We start from the raw sequence: 12441 nt of genomic DNA, 5'->3' as shown, positions 1-12441 counted from the left end.
AGTCTTTTAAGTTGATTACCCGACCCCCTCTTACTAGTATTTACATTCTCTTTCCCCACAAAATAAATTACCCCTTCTCTCACTCTCTTCTCAAACCCTATAACTTGACAAGTACCCATCAAATTTCTGACCACCAATCGTCCTCCAATCACCATTGTTAATCTTTGCTCTCTCCTCGGAACCTTTGCCCACCTCCAACCACCCATCGGCCATCGCCATTGCCATCCACCACTACCCACAACACGTTATCTCTCTTCTTTAGTTCCCCCTTTTCTTTCATTTCATGCCCCATAGATCTCTAGATTTGAATGAATTATTCGCAAGTTATTTGCTAGGTTATATCTTGTACAGTGTACATGACAACCTGATGATTTGTATAATTGTATTTATCAAAATTATGCAAAATTTTTGAAACAAATTTCATCATTTATACAATTGTTCATGTCAGAAAATACTTTTTTGTAATAAGAAATTGTATTTTGGAAACTTGTTTTTAAGCCAAATAAACAAAGTACGAAACATTTTATCCTGTTTTCGAAACAAAATCAAACATGTACTAGTAGTAATCACGGGCATTCCTTTCCCTTTTACGGTCCTGTATTATTTCTAGGTTTTATTCTGTTTACATGCGCAAACCAAACGCCAGTTAATGTTAGTTCATGATTGCTTAGTTCATGACGTTTGTGTTTATAATCTAGATTTCATTTTGTTAACCTTTGAACATGCTTTTAGCAAAGTTTTATAGTCAAAGGGTATTTTTAGTCGCTGTTCTTTTATTCATTTGAGTAGAAAGGGAATATTGTCATATTGGGTAATTTTAGTCGCTGTTGTTAAATATGTTTTTTAGCTTATTAATGAGTTGTTGGTTTGGCAATGTTTTTTGTTTTCAGATTCTATTTCTTAAAAACAAAAACAGAAAACAAGAAAAATGTGTTTTTATTTTTTAGTTGTTGGTTTTCAAAATTATCATGATTTAAATAAGTGAATAATTTTTAATTCATTATATAAAATATATTTTATTTTTTTGAGGAAAACGGATGGCATGCCTTAGATAGATAAATTGTCCATCAATACAAATGGGGAGACCTTACAAGGACTATGGTTCTCCCAAACTTGTTCACAACCAAAAGGCACCATACGGGCCAAATAATGAGCTACACTATTGCCCTCCCGTTTAACATGACTCCAAGAGATAGAGTTAAAAGAATTACAAGAGTTAAGCACATCCTCGAGTAAGCCATCCAGATCAGTGAGAAAAATGGAACCTTTGCATAACCTTCCAACCAGAACTTGGCTATCGGACTCAATCACGACGTCCTTGAACCTATAGCGCTTCGCAGGTCTAGAAGCCATCGACACCGCCTTGCACTCAGCTATAATTGGAGACCAATAAGCTCTGGAACGTCTGCACGCACCCAACAAAACCTCACCATTGCTGTTACGAGCTACCACCCCTAGCCCAACCCAACCATCCTCGCGAAGAGACGCGTCACAGTTAAGTTTAATAACTCCGTCAAGCGGAGCTTGCCAAGTCTTGGGGCTGCTCTGCTGTTTTGCTCTAACCACCCCATAAATTCTTTCCGAGGCTGAAATGCATTCACTCGCAAGTCTTCGAACTCTGTCAACAAGGACAGGGTGAAATGTTTCGGACCCCTGGAAGATCTTCTCATTGTGTCTTCTCCACAGATTCCACATAAGAATAGCCCCCTTGCATTGCTTGCGTGTTCTGTGCTTGCTCCACCCCTCAAAAAATTCGAGGAAATTCAATTCATTCGGCCAGACCGCAAGCTCATGGCATTCACATTCCACCCATAGGTCTTTAGCAGCAGGGCATTCGAAGAAGGCATGTCTAATTGTTTCAAGGCTGTCCGGACACCAAGGGCAAGACTCAACTTCCGCCATATGGCGATACTTCAAGTAGGCTCGAACAAGGAGGGTACCTGTACAAATCCTCCAAAGGAAATGGCGCACCTTTGGTGTAACATCAAGCTTCCAAATATCAACCCATGTTCTATGAAAATCGTCCAAATTACACGATTTCCCTAGCATATACGCAGTTTTGACCGAGTATGCACCATCCATGGAGAAAGCCCAAAAGATCGAGTCTGGCATAGAGCTAGAACACAGTGGGATAGCTAAGATGCTGCGAGTGTCTATTTCATTGAAATTTTCAGAAATAATCGCTTCCTTCCATTCTCTATTCTCATGATCAATCAAATCTGCAACCATCTAAATCGTGCCTAATTTCGGGGAAGAAATAAATCTACTAGAGCCACTGTCAATCCAAGGGTCAGACCATATATTGACTGTTGAGCCATCACCAATTCGCCATAGAAGGCCCTCCTTGAGCAAAGCTTTAGAGGACCAAATGCTTTGCCATGAATAGCTGTCGACATAGCCCAAGTGAGACTCCAAAAAGCTACAATTCGTGTAGTATTTTGAGCCCACAACCTTGCTTAGAAGAGAGTTTGGAAACTTGGTAAGTCTCCAAGCCTCTCTTCCAAGGAGTGCTTCATTAAAAACCCGCAAATCTCTAAAGCCCAAGCCTCCTAAACATTTCGGAGTACAAAGATCATCCCATTTCTTCCAATGTACTTTGCGGTCTTCATCAGTGCTACCCCATAGGAACTTCGCCATCATGGAGTGAAGGTCCTGAATAACACTTTGAGGCAATCTATAAACACCCATAAGGTACGTGGGAATCACTTGGATTACAGATTTTAAGAGAATTTCCTTCCCAGCACGGGACAGTAGCTTTTCTTTCCACCCATTTAATTTCTTCCATATTCTATCCTTGAGAGCCATGAACACCATCCTCTTCGATCTTCCAATAATGGTGGGAATACCAAGATATTTCCCGTGTGTATCTACTCGTCTTAAGGCCAAAATTTCAATCAATTCCTCTTGCATTGACGTACTGACACTTTTGCTAAATGAGACCTCCGATTTCTCATAGTTAATTTTCTGTCTGGAAGCTGCTTCACATATGTTGAGAATTTTTCGAGCATTCCCTTCGGTTGGCTCTTGCAAAAAGAAGACTGTCATCTGCAAAAAGTAAATGAGAAATTTTCGGACCTTTTCTACTAGCTTTAGCTCCATGAATCGAGCCATCAACCATAGCTTTCCGCAAAACACCAGAAAAAGCATCAGCAACAAGAATAAAGAGATACGGGGACAATGGATCCCCCTGTCGGAGGCCACGGGAAGGGGTCACAGAACCACACACCCCGCCATTAACAATAAACGAATATGAGACCGAAGTAACACAATCCATCACAATTCTGACCCAACCATCAGCAAAACCCATTTTTAGCAGGAGTTTCTCAAGAAAATTTCATTCCACTCTGTCATAAGCCTACTCATATCCAATTTCAAAGAAATCAAACCCTTTTTGCCCTTACATCTCGTTTTCATAGTATGGAATAGTTCCAGAGCTACTAAAGCATTGTCTGTAATAAGTCTACCCGGCACAAAAGCACTCTGATTTTCCGATATAACACTCGGAAGAATATTTTTTAAGCGCAAAACAATCGCTTTAGAAGCTATTTTATACATTACATTACAAAGAGCAATAGGTCTAAACTCGGCCATAGAGGTGGGGGAGTTGACCTTCGGGATAAGACCAATATTAGTATTATTAACAGAGCTAATAGATTCATTACCCTGTAAAATATTACTAATAAAACAATAGACATCATCACCAACAATATGCCAGAATTTTTGATAGAAAATAGCATGCATACCGTCCGGTCCTGGGGCTTTACAAGGGTGCATTTGATTGAGAGCGGCAAAAATCTCCTCCTTCGAGAAAGGCCGAAGCAACTCATTATTAATCTCCAAAGTAATAATAGGATTTACCGCATCAAGGACATGTTCACACGCCACTTCAGATGGGGTGCCTGCAGTGAAAAGATGATGATAAAATTTTTCGACAATTTTTTCCAAGTGGCTTTCATCCTCTTTCCAATCCCCATTCTCATCGAACAGACCCTTAATCTCATTCTTTTTCTTACGTTGAGAGGCTTTATGGTGGATGTACTTGGTGTTTCGATCCCCTTCCTTAATTTCCGCAGCTCTGGATCGTAAGTACCAGTAAGATTCCTGTTTATCGAATAGCTCTTCAAGCTTACATTCTAACTCCAAGCACCTCGCAATAGATTCCTCCGAAACATCTTCCCCTCTCGCAATTTTTAAAGCCTCCTCGATATCACACACCTGCTTATTCAGGTTCTGGAATTTCTTCCCACTCCACAATTTCAAACTCCCTGCTACTTCCTTTATTCGGTCTGAGATCAGTCCCCTTCCATCCCTCCAAGCACACCGCACAACCTCCTCGCACTCCTTCTCCAACAACCAGCAAGTTTCAAAACAGAATCCCCTCTTTTTCTTTTTTTTTTTTCTTCTTTTTTCTATGCTCCCCTAGCCTGAGAAAAATTGGAGAATGGTTGGATTTGATACGAGTTAAGTTCTCTACGATTGAGCCACGGTGGGCATTAAACCAAGCAGCATTTGCCACAAACCTGTCCAGTCTTTCTCTGATGTGAGTTTGAACCGTCAAGCCCTTTTCCCATGTATACCATTGCCCCTCATATCCAAGGTCACGTAAGCCACGGTCATGCAAAACTTCTCTAAACTCGGGAATTGAACGTCGAAAGTTATCAGCTCCACCTTCCTTCTCGTCATAGCTTTTTTTCATTAAAATCACCAGCAATTAGAATCAGTCCCTCGTACCCCTCACACAATTGTTTGATCAAAGCCCACGTCCTGTGTTTATTTTTCGATTCCGGCCAACCATAAATGCCAACAAATCTCCACCCTTCCCCCGAGCTAGTTTTAACATCCCCACAAATGTGGTTTTGGGAAAAGGAAATCAAACCACAATCCGTACCATCCTTCCAAATACACAGACCACCCGACTTACCAATACTACTATAACCAAAAGCATAAGGAAAACCAAAACAAAATTTATTATTTTCAACAATAATTTTATTAACCTTAGTTTCACATAAAAAAGCAAATCAGGGCATAGAGATGAACACCACTGCCGTAGTATTCTAACTGTTCGGGGGTTGCCAATCCCCCGACAGTTCTAGCATAGCGTACTCATTGTGAGGGGCGTGGTTGCTCTATGTCAACCACCGCCGGAATTACAGCTTGATCAATCAACTCAGGGCTAGCTCTAGGTCGTTTCCCAAACGAAGACTCATCTACAACTGTCGGAGAAATAGGGGCATCAAACTTACGTTTACCAGCAATCGGCACATGCTCCATCATCGAGGCATCAACATCTCTATCAACTCTTTTCCAGGTTTTTAGAGGGAGGCATTGAACATGTTGCACTGCAGTTATTTCAGCGTCTTCACCATTGTGAGCAGTACTTGAGACCACTGTCCTGCAATCCGGAGCAGCTACTTCAACCTCGAGAGCAGACCAAGGTTCAGAGAGGGTGTTCCTACCATCATTGCGAGGATTAAAGATGATTGGAGTATTCAGCAATGCTTCATTAATTTTTGACTAGTGTTCTGGCTATGTGATCGTGGGAGGGCTGTCCACTCCTAACCTCTTGACAGCAGCCTCCTTTTCTTTATGGATCTCAGGAGAAGTGAAAGAGAGTTTCTGGGAAACACCAAGGGGCCTTTACGAACAGCCTTAGGGTGGAAGTATCCTGGCAGCCGTGGTTTGCCTGTTTCCTTAATTTTTGACAGCCAAGACTTCTCCCTTTCTCTGTCAAACATTGCTCCACGAATTTGCTTCTTAGGTGATGCACCTAGCCATGGGCCATACTCGTACACCACTTCCTTGCTCACCACATCTTCCTCGACAAATTGACACTCAACATCAGTGTGACTCAACCTTCCACAGTAATAGCAGAAATCCGCAAGCCTCTCATATTGAACACCACACCACCTTGGAGAAGAAGAACCATTAGCTATCCTTAGGCCCCTTCTCAAGGGTTTATTGATATCTACCAGAATTTTAATACGGAGAAAAGCATCCCAGCCTAACGGGTCAGAGTCATCATACTCCAAGAAGCCGCCCAGGTGTTCGCCAATTTCATATGCAAAATCCGCATTCCTCCTATTAAAAGGCACATCCTTAATTCGAATCCAGAAAGGGGATGATGTGAAGCGAACTGATGAGGGTTGTTCATCTCCTATTATTTCTGTTAGTAACATTAATTTCTTATCAAAGAACCAAGGGCAACCCTATCTTCACAGAAAAACTGGAAAACAAAAAGATTGGTCTCGACCATACGTATCGCTACATTGTCTTTAACCCTCCATACGTTCAAAAGCGTCCGTTTCATCGCCTCTACATTGTATGGGCGAACAGTCAAGAGTTTCCCTACCAGGGTGAATGAGATTTTCGTCTTCATGCTCTCTTCATCGGTAGCTTCGAAATTCTCCCCAACGATCCTACTTTCATCCTCCGTAAGTTTTAGGTTTCCTAACTCCTCTAACACCTTCGAATCCATATTAGCATAAATCGTAACCAGAAATAGAGACAAAATTGAGAAAGATTAATGGGAAACGAACGGAAAAACGGGGAACTACGATGAACAAACGGAAGCAAACCCTAACCAGGGACCGAAAGCACGAAACCCTAGCAAGGGACTTTTTATAAGTGAAAAAAAATATATAAAATATATTATATGATTTTGAAAAAAAAAAAACAGAAAACCACAGTAAAGCCAAATGAACCCGTAATTCGTTTGTTTCTTTCAAAAAAAATAAAAATAAAATAATTCGTTTGTTTTCTAGCTCCAGTCTCCATTACTTATGCGAACATCTTCTTATAAAAATTATTAGCCATTAAAATAGGGAATTATATTTTTAAAAATTTGCATCACTACTGAAAATCGTTTTAATATAAATGTGACTTTTAAAAATTTGTTATCCTATTGAACATATGTTTATAAACTTGCACTTTGATATGACAAGACTAAGAACAAAGAGACAAGTAGCCAAAATTCCACAAAGACATCCACTTTGTAGGCTGTATATAAAGTTGCTGGACTTCATAACGAAGTTTCTTTCTATTATTATTCTGTACAATTTTAAGAGTTGGTCTATTGTCGGTATGATCAAATGTTTTTACCTTCTTTTTTCATCTTTTAGGTTTTTTTTTTTTGGTAAATTATTTTGCTTATATGGATTTTTGTGTAACTTTTTTTTTTTTTTTAACAAATCATTATAAAATTATTCCCCGTTCCACATTAGTTTGAACGTTTATCATAACATGATTACATGAAGTTTGATAAGATAAGTTGAATTATCTGTGGTTTTAATAGAAAAGTGGATGTCATAAGACTTAGTGAGGGTATTTATAATTAATGATATGAAAAGAATGTAGAGAGTTTAAAAGCTAAATAATACTTTGCACTAGATAATTAATAGTATTATACCAAAAAATAAAATATAATGTTCCAACAATTATGGAAAGGGTGAAAATATATAAAAATTGTACGAAGTAAGGGTTGGAGGGAGTAAATTTTATTTAATCTATTTTTTATATTATTGCTTTTTGTTTAATTCTGTTTTGTCTCATAAATTTGATTTGTGTTGTCTCATAAATTAAACAATTTTTTGGATTGGCCTTTTCTTCCTGACTCCACCCTGCTTAAAGCTAAGCAATTTCTAGTTTTTAGTTGCCTTTGCCAAATTCCTCAAGTAATAAAGCAAACATAATAGGAGTACACTATTTATTATTAGCAATATATCAGATTTTTCAAAAGCTACAATTTTGAGTTACTCATTTAAAAAAATCATTGGATAATTTGCTTACATAATTCAAACGTCACTTAAAATGATTATTTTAAACACAAGATGGTAAGTTAATACATAGTTATAACTGTTTTTATTGTACGGCCGGCTGCACACAAGACAAGTTGGAGTGAAGATTTATTGTGTTATTTCTTCGAAGCTCCGAGTCATTGAAAATTTCTCAAGTTATATTCCAACATAGGCGTACCATTTATAATCAAAACGTCAAAGTTGTTTGATTTGATTTGCAATAACTAACTTAACCTTCAAATAAATGATTATAAAACATGCATTAAAAACAGACAAGAGTTTGTTAAGATTTAAGTGAAGCATGCATGACCCCCATGGCTTGCCGGAAGAGGAAAAAAGAATGACATTAACAAAAATGTTTGAAGCCAATAATCAAAAAGTCTTGATTCTATGAACCTTCACCTACCTCCAATGGCAAACATAACATGAAGCTTTCTGGATTTGAGGAAGGTAGGGGACACCCTTAAGAGTTATCCTATGCACAAATTCATAACCCTACTTTAAAAAATTCCTTTTGGTCATTCAACAAAAATAGGGAAAAAATAAATTTAAGGTAGGGCCCAAAAAAGAAGGGACACTTAGACATAAGGGGCATAATTTTATACTAGTATATGCACTATTTCTCTTTCTTCCCATTTTAAGCCTTGGAAAAATTGTATGAAAAACATAACATATAGTTTTCATACACCTCTTCTCTTAGCTTCATTGGTTAAGTGGGGGCTACATCTACTCTAAGCTTCCCTATCTCTCCACAACACCTCACAGACAAGAAACATAAGTCAATGAAATTATTTGGAAAGGGAAAATTAAATGCCATACACTAACAATAGCATACACCCCTTGCCCACCTCTCATTTAGCACTATCTAGATTCCAGACATTTTGTCACAAGGGAGAAATATAATTAATAAGGAGCAAGATTGTATCTAATAAGGTCCACTACAACTAGGCTTAGCTTACCTCACTCCTTTGATCACAAAAAGAGAGATTATTAAGCTAAGATGGCTAATCCTTAAAAGAGAGATTAATTAATGGCTATTAAATCTATGTGTTTGTTAGTGTTGTCGAACTACTATAGAATATTGACATTATAATATAGTGTTAGTTGTTATAAATTTTTTGCTTAAGCCACTTGATATCGATTGATTCGATTTTAGTTATATGTTAAATCTCTATTGGGCTTAGCACAAAACTCACATCAGAGAAAAATTCTGCCACATACGACTCTTAAGAGGTTTAATATCATCCTTAATTATACTTATATTGTTAATCCTGCTCTTTATTCCTTTTTTAATGTGACACAATTAGCCCCTTTTCACATGTAGATTATTCTTTCCAATATAGGTTAGTTGGATATAATTGAGGGATTAATCTCAATATAATGCTGATTTTCTCTCAAGGTTCTAACTTGAGAATTCTAGTTGAGATTAGAAGAACCATCTTACTAGTTGATTAAAACGAACATAAAAGAAATAATAGATAAAGATCGACCTTATACTACTCTAATTTATTATATAAGCGTATAAGTTTAGATAAAGAAGAATGAATACTTGACTGTACCCGTGAATAATACAAACCTGAAAACCAAGAGTGGTTTCAACCAACTTAATCTAAGTGGCCTCTTAAATTATACAATTATGATCGAGGACATGTCTATGGAAGACATTCTTTACCCAAAGAAAAACTGTTTATATTGGAAGACAGACCAATGTCTCTAGTCCCTTCATCAACTTGAAGCTATTAAGGAACAAACTTATGCAACCTATAAATCTTCATCTTTCTTCTTAGGTTTAGTTATTATATTTCTACTATATATTTTCATTTTGTTGTGCTTCTTTCAAAGTTGTATATCAATATGTTCCCCACATTGATTGGCCAGGTGACTCTTTAAAAGTCCGCAAATCTAAATCCCTCTTTATCTCTTCTTCTTTTCATAGGCATCATATCTTCCTAACAAAACATGGAAAGTGATAATATAAAATAAAAAAAAATAAAAAATCCAAAGAAAGTTCAAAGAGAAAATAAAAAATGGTCAAAATTGTATCACATTTTATATAATAATGAGAAATCTTTTGAACTTTTTACCATAACCCTTTAAAATCCTTAATTTTCGACTTCTTTATACTCTTTTTTCTTAGACAAATAATTTCTAACATTAATTTTCTTTGAAAGTTTGATGATAGTTTCAATTTGGGTTATTGGGTGGGGTTTCTAGTCAAATTTGAGACATTTTAAACTATTGTGCCCATACAAATCAAATTATTTTCAGATTAGGTTGGATGTAGTCAGGTCAAATTAGTTTTTCACACAACTATTTGATATGTGTATCCATCCACATTTACACCCAGAGAAAACAAAATAACTCTCTTTTATCCTGTCATGCATCAACACGAGTACATTCTAATGAAAAGAAAATAGAAAAGAAGCCACAATAAGTAAATAGTAGTAAATGCAAAATAATATAAATATGCTCCCCCATTCTCCCTCCCCTACCATATGAGAGCAATGATCTTGTAGGAGAAGGAGAGACTATTGGAGGAGAGAGAGTAAGTTTGTGGACAAGCGGGTGTTCGTGTTAAGTGGGACCTAATTGGCTTGCCTAATTGGGGACACTAACCGATGGGCATAAAGTTGTTAAGTTTACATCAACCCAATCACTTAGATTTTGACATCAGTCACTTACTTTGGATTTTGACTTCTACTTTCTTAGTCTTTGTCATTTAAGTGCACTTAGGATTCTCATTAATTAAACCCCTTTCAACTAGAATCTTATTAATTACCCCTAATTTTGAGGCCTCTCTTTTTACGTAGTGCCATCAGTCCTAATCGTGACATAATTACACTTTAATTTCATCACCTTGCATGTTGATATGATATGGCCGGCTATATGCATGTTAACTTTGTATCAATTTGATCCTAATTAGTGGTTTCAAATAAAAGTATCTCATGGAATAAGTATATTACTGTTCTATGCATATGCTTGAACTCGAACAAAACAATATGCGCTAAGTAGATGATGATTATCTTAGTAGATAAAAGTTTTAAAATTTGGTATCTAGGACCTATGTTCAACATATACACATTATACACACAGAAAAAAGATAATAGTACATGCATGTGAAGTAATATCTAATTTAAAGAGTGTATTTTAGTAATAACTAATGTACGAGCTAATAGCAGTAGCAGCAACAGTGGTCGTAACTAGAGCAGCTAACCAGTAGTTGTAGCAGCACGGAGTAGTAGTTTTCTTTTTGAGATTTTTCACCAAGTATTGTGTGACATGCCCGTAACTTTATAAGAATTTCCATGATAGGTTCTTGTGAAGTAACCCTCTATTTTCATAGCCAAATTAGGAAAAGAATTTCCATGATAGGTTCTTGTGAAGTAACCCTCTATTTTCATAGCCAAATTAGGAAAACTACATTCTTGGTTAGATTTGTTAGTAGGTCCTATAATCCATGCAAAAAAAAGCATGATGATAGAATTTAATTAATTTCTCATCATGCATACAACATGGTGTGTATTTTTTGCTTCACAACCATGACAAATCATGATTGTTGATAAACTTGATGCTTAATAAAGGATTTGGTACCGTAATGATGCTCTACAAAAGCCATCGACAAGAAGTTTGGTCCATAAATATTACAGCCTCAGATTTATTGCTTTTTAGGTGTCAAATTCCCAACTTATTACCTCACCTGATTTAGACTAGGATAAACTATTTCCTTCCACCACTTCACTTTGTTGTGGCAAACCCTATACATTAAATACATATACTTAGGGAGTTCTTTTGGACCACTTTGTAAGATTTTTCAGTTTACTTCACTTCACTTCAGTTTGTTTCATTATTTCAGTTAAATTCTAATCGTTGCAGTTCAAATCAGTCATTTAAGTTCAAATTGTCAAATCAATTCAATTCAGTAAATTCCAGTCCAAATGAACGGGGTCTTATAATTATTTGAATCTTTAATAATCACAACAATTGGATATTATTTATGCTATATATATTCACTAATTTTGACGACTATTAAATCTCTAGAGAATTTTACTTGCCTAGTATGATTGAAATGTACAAAATCGATAACCCTGGTCATTCTATATTTTTCATGCACACACATACAAACATCAAACCTTCTATTCAATTGAAGCCATTGGCCAACAAAGTGTTATACTTATAACAAAGTGTTATAAAGGATGCAAGAAATTAGATAAGTGAAATCAACACAAAGTCACGCAAGCCCGAGCTATTGCTCACTTGTCAGTGAGCTCTCGCTCGACCCTAGTGCACCAAAGCGACCTTCGAGCTATCGCGCACTCGATAGTGAGCTATAGCTCCACCTTAGCGATTCTCCAACGGCCTTTGAACGATAGTCCACTATCCCGCGAGCAGTAGCTCCAACCTTCCATGTGTCGATCTCCAACAAGCTAAGCTACTAAGCTAGCTCTAACTCACTTGCTCGTTCACGACTTATGATAGATTCAAGGCATATTTCAACCCATATAAATAGTTTCGACCTCTTTACATGCTAATGCTAAAGTCATGTAGTTACCATATCCCACATGATAATATCTATTTATATATATAAATTAGTAACTATGATCAAAGTTTTAAAATTTGACCTTATGATGAAAAGAAAATAATTTGGAAT

This window comes from Chenopodium quinoa, unplaced genomic scaffold (genome assembly GCF_001683475.1).
Source record: "Chenopodium quinoa cultivar QQ74 unplaced genomic scaffold, ASM168347v1, whole genome shotgun sequence".
NCBI classification, from domain to species: Eukaryota; Viridiplantae; Streptophyta; class Magnoliopsida; order Caryophyllales; family Amaranthaceae; genus Chenopodium; species Chenopodium quinoa.
The sequence above is the reverse complement of the archived record's forward strand: the minus strand, read 5'-3'. Positions refer to the sequence as shown.